The sequence below is a fragment of the Canis lupus genome, chromosome 13 (assembly GCF_048164855.1).
Source record: "Canis lupus baileyi chromosome 13, mCanLup2.hap1, whole genome shotgun sequence".
Lineage (NCBI taxonomy): Eukaryota > Metazoa > Chordata > Mammalia > Carnivora > Canidae > Canis > Canis lupus.
This window is the reverse complement of record NC_132850.1, coordinates 23,664,805-23,687,942: the sequence shown is the minus strand read 5'-3', so window position 1 is coordinate 23,687,942 and position 23,138 is coordinate 23,664,805. Positions and strand designations below refer to the sequence as shown.

The 23,138-nt window shown below is 37.1% G+C and overlaps 1 long non-coding RNA gene across 4 annotated transcripts in view; it reads right to left on the bottom strand.

Moving 5' to 3' along the window:
* Positions 1-23,138, bottom strand: part of LOC140602799 (uncharacterized) — a 90,553-nt gene that overhangs the window by 64,746 nt on the left and 2,669 nt on the right. For 2 of the 4 annotated variants that reach the window (XR_012005714.1, XR_012005712.1), the window contains exons 2-4: positions 21,169-21,223; positions 18,207-18,333; positions 12,140-12,277 (exon numbers count right to left, since the gene is read on the bottom strand). This is a non-coding gene — a long non-coding RNA (uncharacterized lncRNA). The other 2 variants (XR_012005711.1, XR_012005713.1) reach the window with 2 other exon arrangements.

Genomic DNA, 23,138 nt, shown 5'->3' with positions numbered 1-23,138 from the left:
ATGAATTTGTCTGAATATCATCAAAAAGCTTTCTCTAAAACTAGTCACTTAAGAGTAAAAGGTCAGTATCTCCCCCAAGAGTCTTGAATTAGCAAAAAAGTTTTAATTTCTAGTATGAATTTACCACTTCCTCTGATACATGATAATCAAACTACAGTTATAAAGAATCTCCCTATCACTAGTAGGGGACATTATTAATGCTCAACATCACTGAGAATATCAACCACAAAAACAACTGTGGTTTAGTATTTCCCTTTGGGAGATAGTGATATCAAGACTTTGATAGTTAAGTGTATGTTGAGTTTATCCAAAACTTTAGACCAAAAAAGTTCTCAGCAGTTTCCTTACTAAATAGTCATTTCAAAGTTCTTGTCAGTGGACTTTTAGAATTACCTCAAAAATATACTTTTATTTTATTTTTTTTAAATATACTTTTATAAAACACCTTCATTTGCTTAGAATATTAACCATTCCAAAGTAGCGAAACAACAGTTGGATCCCTATAATCAGTCATATAGTCTGATGATCAATCAGAAAGTATTTACTAATCTCATGCTTGGAGCTCAAACTTCTTTTATGCAACTACATTTCAAGAATTTTTCCTTATAAAGGATGAGTCAAGATATTCAGCTATGCATTTTTTTTATAATAGGAAATTGTAAAATGCCTGAAAACTCATCTAAAGAAGATTGATTAAATAAAACACAGTATATTCTTATAAGGTAGGCCTCTATTCATTGCCATGGAAAGATGTTCATCATGTATAGCTGAATGAGAAAGATGATTATTCTTTCTGTATAAAGTAACTTCTTTTTTGTTTTTTAAAAAGTAAACCTGTTCTAAACCAGAATGAGATATCACTTTATACCCTGTCAGGATGGCTATATCAGAAAATCAAGTAAAAACACATGTTAGTGAGGATGTGGAAAAAAGGGAACACTTGTACACTGTTGGTGGGACTATAAATTAGTGAGGGTCACTATGGAAAACAGTATGGAGGTGCCTCCCAAAGCTAAAAATAGAACTAGCACATGATCCAGCAATTCCACTTCAGACTATTTATCCAAGGAACACAAAAACACTACCTCAAAAAGATAAATGCACCATGTTTATTGCAGAATTATTCACAATAGCCAAGATATGGAAACAACCTAAGTGTCCATGAATGTATGAACAGGTAAAGATGTGATACACACACACAGTGTGGTGCATGTGTGTATAATGGAATATATATATGTAGTATATATAAAATGGAATATTATTTAGCCACAATAAAGAAGGAAATCTTGCCATTTATGACGACATGGATGGATCTTGAGGACTTTATGTTTAGTGAAATAAGTCAAACAGAAAAAGACAAATACCATGCAATTTCACTAATATGTGGGGAAAAAAAAACAGCTCATAGAATAGTTGATGGTTGCCACAAAGAAGTGGGGTTTGGGGCTGAAAAATATGGCTGAAAGGGGTCAAAAGGTACATATTTAAGGTCCACCTAGGTGGCTCAGTTGGTTAAGCACCTGACTCTTGGTTGTGGCTCAGGTTATGATTTCCTGGGTGGTGAGATTGAGCCCTGCATTGGGTTTCACACTCAGCGGGGGGCCTGCTTGAAGATTTCCTCCCTCTCACCCTCCTCCATGCTCTCTCTCAAATAAATAATCATTTTTTAAGTACAAATCTACAGTCATAAAATAAATAAGAGGAGCTCCTGGGGGCTCAGTCAGTTACGCATCTGCCTTTGGTTCAGGTCATGATCTCAGGGTCCTGGAATCAAGCTCTACTCAATGGGGAATCTGCTTCTCCCTCTCTCTCTGCCATATGCTCTCTCTCTCTCTCTGTCTCAAATAAATAAATTAAATATAAATAAATAAAGTTATATAGATACAATGTACAACATGGTGATTATAATTAATAGTACTGTATCATGTATTTGAAAATTGCTAAGAGAGGCAGGCCCGGTGGCCCAGCGGTTTAACACCACCTTCAGCCTAGGGTGTGATCCTGGAGACCTGGGATTGAGTTCCACATCAGGCTTCCTGCATGGAGCCTGCTTCTCCCTCTGCCTGTGTCTCTGCCTCTCTCTCTCTCTGAGTCTCTCATAAATAAATAAATAAAATCTTAAAAAGAAAAGAAAATTGCTCAGAGAGTAAATCTTAAAAGTTCTCATTACTAAAAAAACATTTTGCAACTATTTATGGTGATGGGTGGTGATCATTTCATAATATATGTTGTACAGTTAAAATTAATATAATGTTATATGTCAATTATAGCTCAATTTTAAAAATTCTAATAAATAGGAAAGGGGGTGGAGGATGGGCTAAATAAGTGATTGGTTTTAAGAAGGACACCTATGATGAGTACTGGGTGTTATATGTAAGTGATGAATCACTAAACTCTACACCTGAAACCAATTTTACCATATATGTTGACTGACTAGAATTTAAATTAAAACTTGAAAGGAAAAAATTAATAAATAATTTTTAAATAATTAATAAATTAAAATTAATAAAAATTATAAATAAATAAATAATTATACATGTGTATGTATTCATGAATGTATTCAAAGAAAAAAAATCTGGAAGATATTCTATGCACCAAAATATTAGCAAATTTTTGAGTAACAGAATTACAAGTGACATTATATTCTTCTTTATAGGTTTTTTATTGTTTCCTGATAATTTTGCAATAAGAATAAATTAGCTTTATAATCAGAAAACAAAACCGATTCAAAATAAGGTTGATGAGCATTTAAGGGGAAGTTTAATCTATGGTCCCTGAAAAATTATTACAATGGTCATATATTCAGCACATTTGAAAAGAATCTATTTCGTTTGCCACAGCCCCAGTTGGAAAACCCAGTATCATTCAGTTAATCAATCATAAGCATTTGTCAAGCATGCACGACATAAGGGACATAATGCTTCAAGTGTAAGAGAATAGAAGAAATTAAATGTCCCTTAAAGGATCTTAGAACTGGAGAATGAAAACACATCTACAGGATCCATTTTTTACTATTAAGTAGTAAGGAGTGTAAAAACTTGCTAACTGGTGTTTGTGAGCAGAAGGAACTTTATCTTTTGCCAACTGTTGAACCAGTTTCATGCTTGTGCTTCAAATGAGGTTGATGCAGACCTGTAATACTTTTTGTGTCATTTTAAATTTCTAATTTTAAGAGCATTAGTGTTTTAAGGCCTTTTGGACTCTACTGTACCAAAAGCTGAATTTATTAATTTATTAATTTTTCTCCTATGACAATGAAAAAAACTAAAACTAACAGTTGGACTTTATTTAATATAATTGACTTTTTATTAAAATCATCTGAAAATGTAACAGTCTTCACATCTAAATTTTCTTCATGTCCAGAACTTACATTTTAAGGGTCACACTTTTTAATGTTTTACCTAAATATTCACAAAGTACATCCTTGCCTTCTTAAATAGCTAAATAAAATGTGATACTCTCCATAATTTGCTATAATGAATATTCTCTATTATATAAATTTGTTCCAGACTACTGAAGAGTATAAGACTGCCCATTTGTTGATTGGCTCCATGCTGTTATGTTTTCTCAGATCTTGTGTCTGCTTTTTGTTGTTATAGTTTTTAAACAATATAGTCTTTCACTCTTCAGGTGTCACCTGCCACTGGCTGCCAAGTATCTGACTTTAGCAGTATCTCTCTTTTTTTTTTTTTTTTTTTTTTTTTACCTAATTTACTGCAGGCTAAGAATAAGACCTGGTGAGGAAAAGGTAGGAGCTCTCATATGTAAAGTAAATGGGTTCAAGAACTTTGAGACATTTACATTAGTTGCTCTGGGGTCTTTCTTGTCTTCTTAATTCTCAATACTGCCATTGATTGCTGACGATCTTGTAACCTCCAGATTTCTGAGATGTTCTGTATTCATAAAACTTTGATGGGAACTTTTCAATTGACTTTAATCATTAAATTGATCTTAGAATCTTTATATTTTAAGTTTGAAGGCAGGCATCCTTCTGAAGAAAAGGGCAAAAGAGATACATAGAATAAGTAATGAGAAATGATGCAAAATAACAAAAAAAAAGAGAGAGATATACAAAAGGAAATGGAGGGAGAAGTGGAGAAAAAAGAAGCGAAGGAATAAGGGAAGGTGAGGAAGGAGAGGTGAGGGTATGATGGACAAAGTGGGGGACAGAGAAATGGAAAGATTTAGAAGGGGGAAGAAAGAATGCAGAGAAAGGGACAAGAGAAGAGGAGGAGAGAAACTTAAATCAGCAGTTGGGAAAGGAGAAACTGAGGGGTGGAGAGAGAGAAACACAAAGATTATGGGAAGAAGGAGGTAGAGAAATCAAGGCACAGAGGCAGAGCAATAGAGAGATAAAAAGAGAGATAAGAAGGGAGAGATAGGAGCACTTGGGTGGCTCAGTGGTTGAGCATCTGCCTTTAGCTCAGGTTGGGATCCGGGGGTCCGGGGATTGGGTCTCACATTGGGCTCTCCATGGGGAGCCTGCCTCTCCCTCTGCCTGAGTGTGCCTCTCTCTGTGTGTCTCTCATGAATTAGTAGGTAAAATCTTTTTTAAAAAGGAGGGAGGGAGAGATATAGCACCTGATAACACCAAGAATATGGGACTTACTGGGGACCATCTTGGAAGCAGACTCCCTACCACACTTAGTTAACCAGTTTGATATTATTAACTGGAGTTCATATTTAAACTGCTGAAAAACAAATGACTAGAGTGTAAGATGGCTTTTGAAAACTTACCTGTTTTCTTCCAAAGTTTTAAAGAGAGTAAGCTGTATTGAAGGTTATATTAGTAATATTTACCATTGTAACAGGAAAATTATCATCAAGTTAGAAACATGACTTTACAAACATAGCATAATTTTTTCTGGCTGCAATATTGACAGTCTTAGAAGTTAGGTGGTTTCTCTTTCATTTTTTATGATGTATAATTTATCTATAGTAAATTTCACTCTTTTTCACGTACAGTTCTATGATTTTTGACAAATGTATACCATTACATAACCATAACCATAATCAAGATAGAGAACAGCTCTATCACTTCAAAATATTAGTATTTTCTTTTTCTATGTTCTTCCTTTTCTTCCCTTACTCGGCTGGAGGAAACATTTGTCTTCAGAATTAAGTCAATAATGTACCAGATATAAGAGAGAAAACTACACTGTCAGAGTTCATTTCAAGAAATGAGGTAAACAGCGTTGAAGTGTGATGGAAGTGATGGAGATAAAGGAAGCCTGAGAGGGTGCCACAGTAAGCACACAAGAATGCAATAAGAATGCACACCAGACCAAGGCTATAGGGACAGATTTTCAAGCTTTCATTCCATGCTGGACTAATCTGATGTCATACCAATAGTTCTTGTACCTGAAGTAGTAGAACATTGCAATGGTCTTCAGGAAAACATGCAAAGGAATGGACTTCTTATCTATTCTAAGGTTTGTTTTTAACCTATGTTAAAAGAAAAGTGAGGGACACCTGGGTGGCTAAGCGGTTGAGCGTCTGCTTTGGGCTCAGGGCGTGATCCCAGAGTCCTGGAAGCAAGTCCCACATCAGGCTTCCTGCATGGAGCCTGCTTCTCCCTCTGCCTGTGTCTCTGCCTTTCTCTGTGTCTCTCATGAGTAAATAAATAAAATATTAAAAAAAATAAATATAGTATAAGTTACACCAAAAAGCACTAAGGAGCTGTATTTTATAAATTAACTAGCAGAGGAACTATATTAATTATTTTTAATGCACGAAGAATACTGAATGTTGCATTTTTGTTTAGAAATCAGATTGGGGCAGCCTGGGTGGCCCAGTGGTTGAGCGTCTGCTTTCCGCCCAGGGTGTGATCCTGGACCCCAGAATCAAGTCCCACATGGGGCTCCCTGCATGGAGCCTGCTTCTCCCTCTGCCTGTGTCTCTGCCTCTCTCTCTCTGTGTCTCTCATGAATAAATAAGTAAAATCTTAAAAAAAAAAAAAAAGTGAAAATTAGTTACCTTCCCAGATAGAAATATCTTAGCTGATTGCCTAATTGGATATAAATTCATTAAGAATAAGAATATTTTCAAGGTGCCTGGGTGGCTCAGTTGGCTAAGCATCCAACTCTTAGTTTCAGTCAGGTCATGGTCTCCTGACCCCAAGTCAGACTCTGTGCTCAGCAAAAAGTCTGCTCATGATTCTCTCCCTCTGCCCCTCCCTCCTACTCACCTGCACACTCTCTCAAATGAATAAATAAATCTTAAAATAAATAAATAAATAAATAAAGACAGTCTCATGATGAAAACCAGGTGATGGGGAATTGTTGAATCACTATATTGTATACCTGAAACTAATATAACACTGTATGTTAACTACCTAAAATTCAAATTAAAACTTAAGAGAATGAAAATAAATAAAAGTAAGAATAAAGACATTTTCATTCATAATTTCAATCTGTTTGTTTTACGTATCTATACATATCTGGCTAATATAACTCTTATCCCTCTCAGCATATCTTTCATATCTTCTTTTACACCCATAAATGAAAATGGAGCATATACAGTCTTTATTCCTAGCTACTCAGATACTATGTATGTATGTATGTATGTATGTACTAACAAGGCATAAAAGAATGCCATAGTTATAGAATTTTATCTATAAAAATAAAAAATAAGATATAAAAAGGATAAAACTCACAAAGATGAATCTGAAGTGGGATTAAAGTGAAATAAATTAAGATAATTTCTGAAGTAAATATCAAAGGAGGCTTGGGTGGCTCAGTAAGTTAAGTATCCAACTCTTGATTTTGTCTCCGGTCATGATCTCATAGGTTATGGGATCAAGCCCCTTGTCCAGTTCCTCACTTAGCAGGGAGTCGGCTTGAAGGGTTCTCTCCCTCCACCAATACCCCCAAAATAAACAAACAAACTTCTTAAAACACAAATATCAAAGGAGTTACATATAATTTACACATAATACGTGAATTAATGTGTGTGTATATCAACAGTGAGAAAGATTATGAGAGGTGAAGATATCTACAATAGGTGTAATAGTATTGGAGAGTTAAATAAAATTCATACAGTTTGGGAAAACTAGAAGTTTCTAAAGCCCAATAGGTGTATATATAGATATAGATTAGATAGATGATAGATAGATAGATAGATAGATAGATAGATAGATAGATAGATAGATAGATAGATTCACTCTTGGTGAATGAAAGGAAAATGGAAGAGTTAAAAAAAAAAGGAAAAAGAGATTAGGTTAAGATGGAGAATTCTTAAGAAAAATGGAAAGCTGATAGATTTGGAGAAATCGTGCAGACTAAGAAATCCAGTGTCTATCAAGTAGTTGTCAAGTCAAAGCAACTACTCTCTCCGGCTCTATATTATCCTGACTTAGCCTCCGTTTTTAACAAAACAAATAAGCAGGCAAACAATAAACCACTGAGCTTAATTTAGCGTGGCTCATTTTCCAAGAGCTTTTAGTTGTGCCTAGTAATCACCAAACTCTTCTCAAAGCTTCCATTCATTTTATGTTTCTTTAAAATTGAGATATAATTTATGTATAATATTATGCGAGGTTCAGGAGTACAACATAACGATTTCATACTTGTATATACCATGAAGTGATCACAATAAGTCTAATTTCCATCTGTCATCATTCAAAGTTACAAATTCTTTTTCTTATGGTGAGAACTTTAAAGATTTACACTCTCAGCAAATTTCAAATGTGCAATACATTGTATTCCTTTTATGTCTTTCTTAAAGTTTTTTGCAGGAACTGAGTGTATAATTTATTGATGTATAGTTACTAGAGAAATGTGAAAATACAAAATGACCTGGGATCCCTGGGTGGCGCAGCAGTTTAGCGCCTGCCTTTGGCCCAGGGCGTGATCCTGGAGACCCGGGATCGAATCCCACGTCGGGCTCCCGGTGCATGGAGCCTGCTTCTCCCTCTGCCTGTGTCTGGTCAAAAATGACCTGATCACTGTGAAAAGCCAATCTATTCAATTAACGCAAGAGAGCTTATCTATTAGTTAGCAGTGTAATAAATGAGGATTTCTAGCAAAATTAGACTCTGTCATTCATCATCCTTTCAGAAACTATCCTACATTCCTTCCATTTTTGACACCCCATATACAGCCAGTAATTAAGCCTTATTGATTTCTGGCCCCTCCTCTCCATCTGTACTATCACTGCCCTTGCTGAGGCTTCCTCCAACTGTCTGGTACCACAAAGAGATATATCCAGTGGTTTCAGAGAATAAATGGTGCTGGGGACACCCATTTATGAGTTTTTTCTCCCTCCTGATCCACATTCCACTATTGCTCTAGAATTTACAGATTCATTTTTTATGGTACCCTTTTCTGCTCCCCAGAATCCAACTTCTCTTTTTTTCCAGACTGATCTTTCTGACCCAACTATCTGACGATAACTACTCTCCTGCTAACAGTTTTTAATGGTTCCCAACATCAGAAGTAAAAGAAGCAATTGCCAATGGACATAGGGTCTATGCAAGTGGAATAAAGTAGATCAGTTGGGGACTATTGCAGAGTGGTGACAGGAGAGAGGCTAGAAGTCCAGATTTGCACATGAAATTTCTCAAGTTTTAAATGTAACAACTAATTCAATACTTTTTAAACACAGCAGGAGTCAAACCACTTTTGTAGTCTGTGGGCATTTAATCCGCCAACTCTGATCTGATACAATAAAATCCAAACTCTTTAACATGGCATAAAGGGCTCTTCATGATCTATTTCCTACCTACCTTTCCTATCCTATCTTGGCCAGTTCATCCTGCCAAAAAAAAGCACGTATTCTTCATCAATTGCAGGTTACTATCACTTTCAGAAGAAGCACAGTATTACTTACCTTTGTATTTCTGCTTCTGTTCCTCTTATGGAGTGTACTCCCAACTCACACTGCATTACTCCCAAACACCTCATCCAATTCATCTTTGATTGTCTTGCTTAAGTGTCATCTCCTCCCAGAAGCCAACCGTCCCCTCCCTGGCCACCTAGGATAGATATCTTTACAGTGGTCTCACAAAGCATTGAGTAAACCCCAGTCATCATCTACAATAAAGACTCTAAGAGAAGAAGCAAGTATATGTGGGGAGCTAAGCTCCATTTCATGTTTGTAGGGCTTGGATATTTCATGTCAGTAGGCAAGTGTATAAATAGGTATGGGACTTAGATGCAATGTCTGGCCTGAGAGGGGAATCTGAGAAAAACTTTGTAAAGGGAAAAGAAAAGAGAGCTATAGATGAAATCCTCGAAATAAGGTGTGAGCAGAGAAAAAGCAGAGAAAAAAGCAGAGAGGAGTCTTACAAGTAGTGATTTGAGGGGGCGCCTCGCTGGCTCAGTCAGCAGAGCATGCAACTCTTGATTTCAGGTTGTATGTTGGAGCCCCACATTGGGTGTAGAGATTACTTAAAAATAAAAATCTTTTTTAAAAAGTGGAAGTTTGACAATTAGGAGGAAAACCAGAAGAAAATGATGTCAGAGAAGATGAAGGAAAATTTTCAAGGAGGAGGAAGCATACTCATCATGGTTAAATACTACACAATGTCCACTGGATTTAGTGATAACATCGATAGTCATTGTGATAACAATTTTTAAAGGAATAGTGGTTGTGAAACCAAACTAGGAAAAAAAAACAACAACAACAACAAAAAAAAAAAAAAAAAAAGAAACCAAACTAGGGTGAATTAAGGAATAAATTAAAAAATGATGAAATTGAAACCATGAATAAAGATTTCCTATTAGGATTATTTTTTATGGTTTGAAGAAGAAACATTAAAATTGTATATCAGAGGAAGAGGGACATTTTTGGAAAAGTTATTAATCTGTTTATTTTTAGCGTTTCTCAGTAGGGAAGGTATTTGCATTTTGAGAAGGGTAATTTAATATTATGTGAATTTCCTCATATTGTAAGTTATTTAGCATTGCTGCCTCCTCTCTCCCCACTATATCACAGTGGAACTCACCAGTTACTTTGATAACCAAAATATCCCCATCTACATTTCAAAATGCTTTGGGGGCAGTGGTACTTGTCCTATTAGAAAAAAGCACAGCATAGATTCCCCCCCCCCCCCAGGTTCTTTTTCTCTCTCAACATTTTACTATGAAAAATTTCAAACAGAAAAGCTGAAAGAATAGTATAATAAGTATTTGAATGCCCACTAGCTAGATTCAGATATTATTGATATCTTGCCATATTTGCTTTATCTACTTATGTATGTGTGTTTATATTTATGTTTTATTTTGCTAAACCATTTGAAAAGAAGTTGTCAACATATGACATTTTATACATGCATCTCTTTAAGTTAAGGACTGGTTCTGTAATCACAACATTTTTATCACATCTTAGAACACAAATGACAAAAATATTCCTTAACATCTATCTAAAATCCAATTTATATTCAATTTTTTGCAATAATCAATAACTTTTTTTTACCAAATCAGAACCCTAATCAAAATTTACATGTTTAGTTTGGTTGTTATGCTTTTCAGTTTGTTTCAATCTAAAGCATCCTCTGTTTTGTATTTTTTACGATATTAGTTTTTTTAAGAGACCAGGTCAACTGTCCTGTAGACTATCCTACATTTGGGTTTTTCTTATTAAATCCTTATATCTAATATGTTCTTCCAGCTTCCTTACTTGTTACAAAATAATATTAGATCTAAAAGACCTAATTTGACTCACGCTATTCATTTTTGGCAAAAAATATACCACAGATAATGCAAAGGCACATAGTGGAGGTCCTTCTTTTGTTCTTGGTACTATGATTGATCATGAATTGAGTTATTGCCCACTATAAGTTGTTGATTGTAGGGAATATGTATGTACATTGTTATAACTTTAGCCATATCATTGTATGGAATTTGGTACATGGGAGTTGCTCATAAATATTTGTTGAATGAACAGCTCAATAAATAAATGATATAAACTGAGTTTAAGGGATAGCTAGCAAAATAGAGGGAGTAGGATTCTGACACACAAGTTCTAAAATAGACGGTTATAGATCTAACTGTAGAAAGAAATCATTGAGCATTTATTCTGTATAGTTTTAAATTTTATGTTTTATAGCATATAATTTTCTGCTCATTCTTATTATGATGATGGTGTTCAAAAACATATGCTGATGTTGTTTGCTGTGAAAAGTGAAGTAGTACAGAGATATTTCCTACGGGGAAAAGTCCTCACTTGGTGTAACAAACTATCTCAAAGAAATAAAATATTATTAACAAACCTGAAATTGTCTGATGATCTTTGTCACTTGATATCAATAATATTGCTACCAGGTAGGGTTCTTTGTTGCCAGCACAGAAATTGATTCTGCTAAAATAAATTCTTAAATTTAGCTTTAAGCAAAATTAATTGATTGATTGATTAATTGGAAGGATAGGGATAGTTCCCAAAATTGAAGACAAAAACAAAAGCTAAAAAACCAAGAGTACAGAAACCAAGGTAAGTGATGACAAGAGTAGATAGTCTGTCTAAGGTACCATCATCTGGACAAATAAACTTTGCTAAATGATAAGGAAAGCTAATCTGATTGGTTAAGATGGAGTTATGTCATTTTTTTGTTATTTGTTACTTGTCACAGTTTTTAATTGGGGACAACTCCCACTATGTGAATCTTTTTTTTTTTTTTTAAGATTTTGTTTATTCATGGGAGACACAGAGAGAGAGAGAAAGAGGCAGAGACACAGGCAGAGGGAGAAGCAGGCTCCATGCAGGGAGCCCGACATGGGACTCGATCCTGGGTCTCCAGGATCACACCCTGGGCCGAAGCCGGCACTAAACTGCTGAGCCACCCAGGCTACCCACTATGTGAGTCTTGTCGGGAGAAAAGACCATGCCACCCACTATAGAAGTTACATGAGGCTGGACATTCTCTCTTCCAATCTTTTGGCAGTTAAACCTTGGCCACTGGCACTAGGTTAGATCAATGGGGCATTCATGCAAAGGACTTTGAATATAAGAAACTTTCGGAAAGCTGAAGGAAAAGTTCATGATATTTCTCAGCAGTGGTGGTAGAAGGGTCAGCAAAACGTATCTGTAAAGGGCTAGATGGTAAATTGTTTAGATATTACGTGTACATATAATCTCTTTCCCATATTCATCTTTATTTGTTCAAAATCCTCTAAAGATGTAAAAACCACTATTTACTCACTGGCAAGAAAGCTGCAGTTATTTATCTGAAGGTTTGATTGGGGCTGGAAGATCTGCTTCTAAGTTCATTCATTTGGCTGGAGACTTCCATTCCTCATCATGTTGGGCCTCTCCATAAAGTCCCACAGAGTGAGTGATCCTAAAGAGTGAGAGAGTGGGATGCCTGGGTGGCTCAGCAGTTAAGTGTCTGCCCAATTTTGGAAGTGACAGGTCATCACTTCTGCTGTATGATATTGGTCACACAAAACAACACAGGGACAACATGGAAGCACTACACAGAGTGTGAATACCATAAGGTAGAGATCACTGAGGTCCTTCGTGGAGATTCATTACCACAATTATTGTAATATCTACTGTCTGGTGGTGGTGGCACCAACAATATCATTCTATTAGAGTTTTCATATAGTATGATCTTGAACTATACTTGTTATTGCTTGCCTTAAATTTGTTCTTGCTCATTCTGGGAGCTCATTCTCCAAGCTTCCCACCAATTCTGGAGCCATTCAACATCCTTTCCATAAATATCTTTTCTGCTTATGGAAGTATGGTGGGCAAACTTCTAAGATGGCACCCAGGATTCTTGTCTCTGGGGTACACACCATGTATAACCCATTCATCTTGAGCGTCAGGAGAAACTGAATATGATAGATTTCACTCCTGTGATTAGGTTCTATTACATAACAAAAGTGAAAGATGTAAACAATGTCCCAAACCAGTTGATTTTTAGTTTGTCAAAAGCAGATTTTTGTAATGCCACTTTACACTTAGGTAAAATGGTACTGATGCTATGGAGAACAGTATGATTGTTCTTAAAAAAGTTAAATATACAATTACCATATGATCCAGCAATTCCACTAAGTATATACTCAAAGAATTTAAAGCAAGGTCATGAAAAGATATTTGTACACTCATGTTTATAGTAGTTTTATTCATAGCAGTTAAAAGGTGGAAACATCCCAAGTGTCCATTGACAGGTGAATAAACAAAATGCAACATACAGATATGTATACACACACACACATGAATATTATTCACCCTTAAAAAAGTAAGAAAACTTAGACATGTGTTACAACATAGATAAACCTTGAGGACATCATGCTAAGTGAAATAAGCCAATCACAAAAGACAAATATTGTATGGTTCCTCTCATATGAGGTGCTTAAAGTAGTCAAATTCATATAGAGTGAGTAAAATGATGATTTCCAAGGACTGAGGGGTCAGAAGATGGAGTTATTCTTTAGAGGGTACAGAGTATCAGGTTTTCAATATGGAAAAACATCTGAGGATGGATGGTTGTGATAGTTTCAAGGCAATGCAAATGTTTTTTTTTTTAATGAGAATGTTTTTAATGCCACTTTACACTTAGGATAGTAAAATCTAGGTTATATATATTTTAACACAATTTAAACTTTAAAATTTTAAAATGTAAAAAACAAAATTTTAAAGATTATCTTGAATTGGGCCAAATACATAGAGAAAGCTCTTACAAGAGGGACTGGGACCTTCCTAGAGAGAGATTCTCCTACTGAACACCATGTTGTGAGCTGCCTATGGTGGAGGCCACATGGCAAGGACTTGCAAACAAGCCTTAGGGGACACTACACTCTCGATTGATAGCCAGAAAGAAAATGAGGGCCTCAGATTTACAATTACAAGGAATTGAATGCTGACAACAACCAGAGACCTTGGGAGAGGACCCCAAGGCTTAGTTGATGATGTAGCCATATCTGCATTATAGCCTTGAAAAACCTTGAGCAGAGGACTCTGCTAAAATGTGTCAGACTTTTGGCCAACAGAAATTATGATTTAAAAATCTGTGTTGTTTTAAGCCATTAAATTTTTGTTGTAATTTAGTGCAAAGCAATAGAAAACTAATATGAATATGCAGTATCAGTCTGCTATTTGCAATCAAGAATCCTGACTGGTTCATGCATCCACTCTTGGCCAGGGGACATAATTCCAAGACTCTGTGCCATGAAATAGTACTCCTTCCCTTCCAAGAAAAGCTATGCAATACTATTAACACAAGGGGAAAGGCAGGCCAGAGAAGTGAAACTTAAAAAAAACGATGTTAACCACACTGTAAGTATGTATGTGTGTATACATATTTAATTTAAAAGTCAACTGGTTACCTACATATTATTGTTATTATTATACATTTTATTTAATCATTTGAGATAGAGAGCATGAGCGGGGGGCAGAGGGAGGTGGTGTTGAGGGAGAGGGAGAAGCAGGGAGCCAGCTGGGGGGCTCAATCCCAGGACCCCAGGATCATGACCTGAGCCAAAGGCAGACACTTAACTGACTGAGCTACCCAGGTGTCCCCTGCATATTATTTTATATCTAATTTTCCTCTAATTTTTTATTATTATTTTTTAACCAAGTCTCCACTGTCTTAATAGTAGTGCTCCAAGTCTTCATTGATTTCTTATCTTTAAGTTATGATGATGGAGTAGAAATAGAATTGCCCTCAAAAAAAAAAAAAAGAATTATTTTCTCTGTAAGTTCGAATCATTTAGTCTAGCCAGACAACTTGATTGAAGCATAATTGGGGACAAGCCAGTAGGACATGTCTAATACTCAAAGATGCAATCAGAATGGACCAATGAGCAAAGGAAGAAAGTGGCAGGGAACACAGTTCTCACTATCCCATTAGCTTCCCTCTACAACTCCATTCAAACTGGCTTTCTAAGTAGAAAAAAAAGGCATTGTCCATTCTGGTCTAAATATACGAGGGTTTGGGTAGCTCATCACTGAAGGGATGACTTTTCAGTCTTTGAAAATTTTCTTTTAAAATGAGATAGGTCATATTTTAAGCCTTAATTAACCAAGATCTTATTTCTCAGCTTATGCCAAGGATTGATTAAATCTGCTAATAGCAAGAATGAGTCACAGGATAAATTCTTGAGGAGGAGAGAAATGTTTCACAGATTAATTAAGCCTTCTTCATATTTTATCTAGGTCTCTCGGAGTTACTCTGAATAGTTCTGTGTGACTCTTTTACAAATCCTCCAATCATTCCCATCATTTTTACGGTAAATATGTCCTCTTGTTCACATAGAAGATGTTCCGTAATAAAGTTACTATTTCTCCAGTTTTGTATCTTGTTAATGACTTTCTTGATGTTTTGTGTTCCGGTACTATTAACCTGTTTGTCCTTCTGCTTTATGCATATAAAATTCCCAATCCCTACACCGCCTCCCCCATCTCCTTCTCACACACATTTCATGTTTGTGACTAGCCAATTTCTATTCTGCCTTGAGGATAAACTACCTTCTCAAAGACTTCCCTGATAGGCCATGCTTATCTACCCCTCCCCTCAACCCCCACTGAAGTATACTCCTCTATGCTTCAATGGTATATACTGCTTTCTCTCTAACCCTTTCCTTACCCTGCAGGATGATATACACACATAGTGCTTATAATAGGAATAGGCACTCAGTAAATTCTGTCCAAGTACTAGCACTTATCATCATATTAAAATTACCTGTTTCAATACCAGTTTCCTCACTAATGTGTAAAAGACAATATCTCATTCATTTCCTTTAAATTGGCTCTTAGATTAAAGTAATCAAGAAATATTCATTGAAATGTAATATGCTAAGGAGCTTTTATTTATTGAGCCCTATGTCAAGCAAAACTTCTAAAATAGTCTCAAAGAGATGTCCCTGCTTTAATCCCTTAGAACCTATAAATATGATGGGATATCGTCCCAGTGACTAGTCTCTATTATACGCTCAGTTGACCTTAAAATAAGGAGATTATCTAATTTCATCAACATTTCAAACCAGACACCTCTCTCAGGTTGGTGGCAAAGGAGAAGTCAGAGACAGAGGAAACAAAGCATGAGAGCCAGCATTGTGGCTGGCTCTGAAGATGGAGGGGACCATGCCTAAGAAACAGAAAGGCCTCTAGTGGCTAAGAATGACTCCCAGTCTACCGCCAGCAAAGAAATGGGATCTGTCTTACAACTGCAACTTGTATGAGCTCCCAAGGGCCTCCAGATAAAAGCCCAGCTTAGCTGACACCTTGCTTTTGGCCTTGTGGTAACCCTCCCATAGAGCCCAGCTGAGCCTACTTGGACTTCTGATCTACAGAACTGTGAGATCATAAATGGGTATTGTTATAAGGGCTACGTGTGTCAGCATTTCTTATGGCAACAATAGAAAATGAAGTACGTGTGAACTATACGCAGGACTCTACACAAGTATTGGGAATGAATCTCACTTAAAGACTCCTCATCTTTTCTAATTTTCTATAAAGAACTTAATTTCAACCTTACACCTGGGAAACTCTAAATCAGTCATTTTTGGTGGTCTTTCACCTCTTCCAAGGTTGTGTGTGTCAAGTTTCTGAGAGGACACTCCCCAGTGCTACTGCGGTCATCCATCACGTTTGTACACTCATTAATATTGGAACATCTATCCTCGCCTGCATGATGTCTTCAGGTGTCTTTGTGACATTCAGGTTCCAGCTAGGGGTAGATTTACTGTCAAACTTCAGGGCCTCTCACTTGAATGGGTCCTTTCTAAGGCCTTATACTTGAGTATTTGAAATTGCCCATCCTTTTTCTTAAAAAGGAATCACCAGGGCACCTGGGTGGCTCAGTGGTTGAGCATCTGATCCCGGAGTCCTGGGATTGAGTTCCACATTGGGCTCCCTGCAGGCTCTCATGAATAAGTAAATAAAATCTTTTTTTAAAAAGGGGGGAAGGGGAATCAGCAAATCGTATAAATGTAAAGCACCACAAAACCTGGATTATTCCTCAGCTCAGAACTTTCCTGATTAAAGTAATCCCTTCTTCACTACCCCACATTGCCCCAATGGCCAGTAACTTCAGATACTGTCTTTTAGTTTCTCTCTCATCCTAATTTTTTCCTTTACTACACTTAGCAATATGTGGATTTGTTTATTCATTTAAAATGTGTTCATTTTCTGTCCCTACCCGCTAGAATGTAAGCTTATTGAAGGCAGGCACTTGATTTACTTATTTCAGTATCTCCAGAACCTAGAATAACAATTGACTGATCAACTTCAGGTCTTGCCAAACTGCTACTGGCTTAGTCTATTTGGGCTGCTATCATAATATACCATAAAGTGAGCAGGTTAGAAACAAGAAACATTCGTTTCTCACAGTTCTGGAGGCTTGAAGTCTTAAGATTGAGGTAGCAGAGGATTCAGTGGCTGGTGAGAGCTCTCTTCCTGTGCCCTCATATGGTGGAAGGGGCCAGGGAGCTCTCAGGGACCTCAGAGCACAAATGGGCACAAGTGACCAAACCACCTCCCGAAGGCCCTACCTCCTATCATCACCTTGGGGGATACGATTCCAACATATGAATTTTAGGGGGGCACAAATATTCAGACCATAGCACTTGCCAGTTTTGGGGCGCAGCTATGGTTGGCTAGGGAGGGTCCCAGGCATAGTAGCCTCTCTCAATCAGCCATCCGCCCTCAGAGCCTATCACATTCCTAGGGACACTTTCAGGGATCAAGTAGCAAATTCCCACTGCTCTAGAGACCCACCACCGACTTCTTTATCCTTTTAGCTTAGGCATCACTTTTCATTCTCAGTGATTCTTTTCTGTGGCAGTACTTAAGGGTCAGCTTGGAAGACCTCTCTGCCTGGTTCCCCCTTTTCCACTCCAAATAAAAATAATAACTCGTGATATTATGAATGGACATTGTTAAAGTGAGGACAAAATTTAGAAAAATGTTTCTGTTTGTATTGATCTATAATACTACGTAAATGTGGCTTCCATAGATTTCATAGCCACCTGGCACACAACTTCCAACCAGATTATTAGCTTTAAATTCTTTTAAATGGTAATTTGGGGGTGGCCTTTTCAAGCTCCAAAGGAAAGTGTTTTGAAAGCAACTTCTGCTTTCTTCCCAGCCACAAACATCCCCTGAGGCAAGGAAACAGAGTGCTATCAGTTTACATGAGGGAAGGAAAAAGAGACAAATACAAGAAAAATAAATAAATAAAATCTCAATTTTTTTCTTTCTTATATGCATGATACATTTAATCTGAAAATAACCACATGAAGCTGCTATTACTCTATTCCCACCTGCTGCAACTGAGCAGTCGTTACCAGCGATGCTGTGTCTGTTGTCACTGCACATGTTCATTCTCACTAGTATTCTGCTCTGCACGTTTTTTGCACTCTGGTCTCTGGAAGAATTTGGAAGCTTTTCCTATAATTTGAGTTGAAGGACACTGAGTTAAATAAATCTCTGAACTAAATGCTAAATGCTAGTGTCCCAAGATGGAGCTCATGAACCTAAATGTTGGAGCAGCATTTACTTGCTCTTGTAATTTCATTACTATGGAGCTTAATTGTGAAGTTCTTGTCATGTTTTCTTCCAGAGCTCATAGATACTTTCATGTAAATTGGCCTTCCAGGGACACCTGGGTGGCTCAGCGGTTGAGCGTCTGCCTTTGGCCCAGGGTGTGATCCTGGAGTCCTGGGATGGAGTCCTGCATTGGGCTCCCTTCAGCGAGCCTGCTTCTCTCTCTGCCTTATGTCTCTGCCTCTCTCTCTCTCTGTGTGTCTCTCATGAATAAATAAATAAAAACTTTAAAAATAAAAAAAAAATAAAAAAAATAAATTGGCCTTCCAATGGCCTGCTTTGATACCCTGAGGTGGGTGTGTCATGAAGGCACTTCTTGTAATCCTCACTAAATTAATTATAATTATTATTATACATGGTAATTAAAGTCAGCCAGTGTTCTCCCAAAGTGTGGGGCAGGTAGACTGGTAGTACATGAAGTAATTTTAGATGAATAGGACATTAAAATACCACTGAAGCACTTAGCAAAAAAGGCTATCCTCTTTTCAATGTACTTTAGTCTTTATGGTTATATTATGTAGAAAAATAACAGGTTAATGCTAATATGGCCAACACTTGCCCATCTTCCTTTTTAAACACATTGAGAGGAGGCCTTGGGCTCAGATCCTTGATAGGTAACCTAACTAGTATGACATTTTGTTTTCATTGCATTTGCTTTTAAAGTCTTCTTTTATTTATATCAATTGGAAATGTTTTCCACTTACAAAAATGACAGAAAGTTTCCTTAAAATAAATCTATTTTTAAAAGTAAATCTATTTAACTTTTTTAAAAGGTTAAAGGAAACATTTTAATAGTATCTGTGGTTTGTGGATCAGGCAAAAATCATGACAAAGTTTGGGGAACACTAAATAAAGCAATTCATATGAATGGCCATATGATGTTCTGACACTGACCATGATACAGGTTGTAAGTCATGTGAAGTAGAGGCAAGTCATCATCTGCTTAGAACTAGTTCTGTGCTCTGAATTTTTGCCAGACACTCATCTGATTGCCTGTTTATGGGGACCCAAGGAGCTTCATGGGAATATCAGCCACAGGTAATTGTATGAGGGTTAGGTTCTTGGGATTAAGCCAGATGTGATAGAACACTTACCCTGAAGGGTTAAAAGCAAGATACCCTTCACAGTAGTGTGTCTTTGGGTCTGGGGAGTGAGGCTGACTTTGTAACCTAGAGTCAAGGAAACAGGTTAGATACTATGATCTAGGCATCAGGTTGATCTAAAAGTAGAGTCTGAAGCAATTTAGGGTGATTCAGGGTTGGTCCCAGTCAACAATCCGGGTGGGACTGGATATTTTATGATGCTGGTTAGACTGTAAACTTTTCTTCGGGTTTCTAAAAACATTTGGAAGAAATTATTATACAATGGAAGAGAGGCTAGCCCAGATGTAGAGTACAGGAGATATGACCAAACTGCCTTCCTGACTATTCTATTCTTAACTGTATAAATGTAAATTGGCATTTCAGGTTTGAATTAGGGATGAGAACTTAAAGGTATGACTTAAAAGTATATATCGATATCTTACACACACTTTGTACCAAAATGCATTTCCAATTGTGTATTAAAAGTTAATAGGGAAAAAAAAAAAGTTAATAGGGAAAAAGATTCACTGAACAGAAAGTTGATTCATAGAATATTTGGTATGCTACATTGTATTAGTCATATATATCTTCACTATTATAAAGATTGTAAAGGCTGGCAAAGCAGTGAGCCATCAATTAAGCCAAGAAACATGTAGATCCCGAGAGTTCTTAACTATTTTCTTAAGATTTATTTATGTTGAGAGAGAGACAGAGAGAGAGAGAGAAAGCACACACCCAGAGCAGGAGGGCAGAGGGAAAGAAGCTTCAAGCAGATTCCTCATTGAGTGCGCAGCCCAACATGGGGCTTGATCTCCTAAAATCATGACCTGCCCAAACCAAGAGGCAGGTACCTAACCAACTGAACCACCCAACACCCCTTAACTATCTTCTTTACTAAAGATTAACTTCTTTTTATGTGTAAGAAAGTTTTTACAATCTGGCAATTAACCAGTCTTTTAGTGAACAAAAGGCTAATTCTGAGATTTTTATTTTTTGCTTGGGTTGACTTTAAAATTTTTCTTTTCCCGTTCTGTGTTCACATATTACAATATAATCAAATATATTTTTAAGTTTAGAATAATTCATAAGTAAAACAAGTCTCCACATTGTGTACGTTGGTACTAAGTTAAGGCCATACACACACAAGCTTTTGTGTCTATGTTGTTATATTCTCTAGTTGTTTTTCTAATAATAAACCTGAATGCAAGTGTAGTATGTTATTGCTGGACTCTTTAGGTAATGATACATGGGAGAGAGAGCATAGAAAAATACTTATGCTTCTTGTATGTAAGCATTTAAAATAATGATTTAATTAAAAATTCTTGGCCAGCCTGGGTGGCTCAGCGGTTTAGCGCTGCCTTTGGCCCAGGGCGTGATCCTGGAGTCCTGGGATCGAGTCCCACGTCGGGCTCCCTCATGGAGCCTGCTTCTCCCTCTGCCTGTGTTTCTGCCATTCTCTCTTTCTCTGTCTGCCGTGAATGGATGAATAAAATCTTTTAAAAAAAATTCTTCAAATTGATCACAAGTAACAGATAGTTGGGGATATCTGAAGTGGAATTAGGTTTTTTAAAGGATGCATATTCTAGGGGGCACCTACCTGGCTCAGGTGGTTGAACATGTGACTCTTGGTCTTGGGGTTGTGAATTCCAGCCCTATGTGGATACAGAGATTACTTAAAAATAAAATCTTAAAAAAAATTCCTTTTTGACAACTTCCTGCATGTAATTAAGACCCCCAATATGATAAACGACTTGCTGCAGCAAAAACCATTTAGCAAATTAATATAGTTCAATTTTTATTTTGTATTTTCATTTCTTCTGCTTAAAGTTTGAGGTTCACTCAGTTACTAAAGTTTTATGAAGTGATTAGCTTTGTGTTGTTTTTTAATTAAGAAGTTTTGTCTCTTCTGGAATTAACCATAGGTCTTCAGTATTCATTCAATAATAACATTTAAAAAAATCTTCCTTCCGAAAGCAAAGCAGGTGCCAGTTTAAGAGTACCTCCAAATGAGATGAATATGGAGTTACTGATCCTCAGAGCCAGAGAAGGAAACATTAACAGCCCAGGTGGGTTTTTGCTGTGTTTGTTTTGTTGACTGGTAGCCTTTGGTAACTGATACTTAGCTATTTATGTTTTATTAATAAACTTTCACTTGCTTTACTTATTAATTCTACATTTTGAAGTACTTGAATCAGAAATAGCAAACTTTCCATCAAACTCTTGTCCAAATGAAAACTTGAGATACCAACCGTATTCCAGAACACTTTTAAGGGCCACCAAATAGACCATAACATTTTTTGGGAAACAGGGTAAGTTAATTATGGCAAAGCAGTGAGCTATCAATTAAGCAAAGGGGCATGTAGATCCCAAGAGTTCTTAACTATTTTATTTTCAGCTTTTCTAGGTAGACAGAGGAAGAGCTGTACTCTGGAGTTCTTCAATGAATAGAAATTTTGTATTTCAGCACTAACAGTTCTTCAGCACCTAACACTATCATTATTCAAAGGCCTGATATTGCCTTTGGTGCATTATATACACATTACACTCACTTTCTATTTCTACAGTACTTCCAGGGGTAATAGTTTTACCCTCATTTGGGTTCTGCTACGATCCTAGTAATAATTGCAGTTCAGAAAATTCAGTCTTACAGGCAAGTGACTTCCTACATGCATTTTACTCAATCATTTCATTTCTCAATACGCCAGGCTGCAGGGTAGTCGACTGGTGGATAAGGAAAGCTGCATCCCCAGGATCTAGAACGATCCCTGACCCAGCAGCACAGGTGCAAAATGTTTGCTGAAGGCACCCTAGTCCTGCTCCCGAATAAAACCAGTTTCCGGCACTCGGTCTAGATAAATCCCTAAAGCTCCATTTGACGGTAAAAATTTAAACCCAAATCTCTTACTTTGGCTCTACATGTTCTAAAAACATGCAGTGTCTGAAAACAGGGGAAGCGTCTAGAAAAACAGCAATTGGTGAAGACCTCAGCTAGATGGCTTGAAATGCTTCAGGTATTTCTTGCAAGTCGTGTGTGTGGTTGTCAAGACAAAGATTAAAAAAATAATAAAATTAAATAACCCTGTTTTTAAAGATGATAATGAATTGCAAACTTTTTTAAAACATGTGACCTCAGAAGGTGGCTTAAATAGGTCATTACAGTCAAGGGGTCGCCAATGCCTAAAACAATGACTGGCTCAGGGTAAATAATCAAGAAACCCCAATCGAGTTGGTTTGCGTAGTATTAACGTTCCTTTGAAGCCCCAGAAGCAGCTGGGGCTTTACCCATCCTTAGAAAGCGACGGAGCTGGAACCAGAAATCCCTTAAAAGGTTAGGACGAGGAACAAGGCTGAGCAAGGCGGGAAGGGTAAGAGGGCTCGGGAGAGTTAAGAAAAAAAAAACAAAAACAAAAGCAAACAACAACTACAAAAAAACCAAAAGACACAACAGGGCAACAGCAAACAAGCCAGAGAGGAGAGAGCCGTGTGTGCAGCGGAGGTTGGCAGGACGCCACCGCCGGGTCACCGCGGGTCACCCCGGGGGCCGGGCGGGCACCCGGGAGGGACACC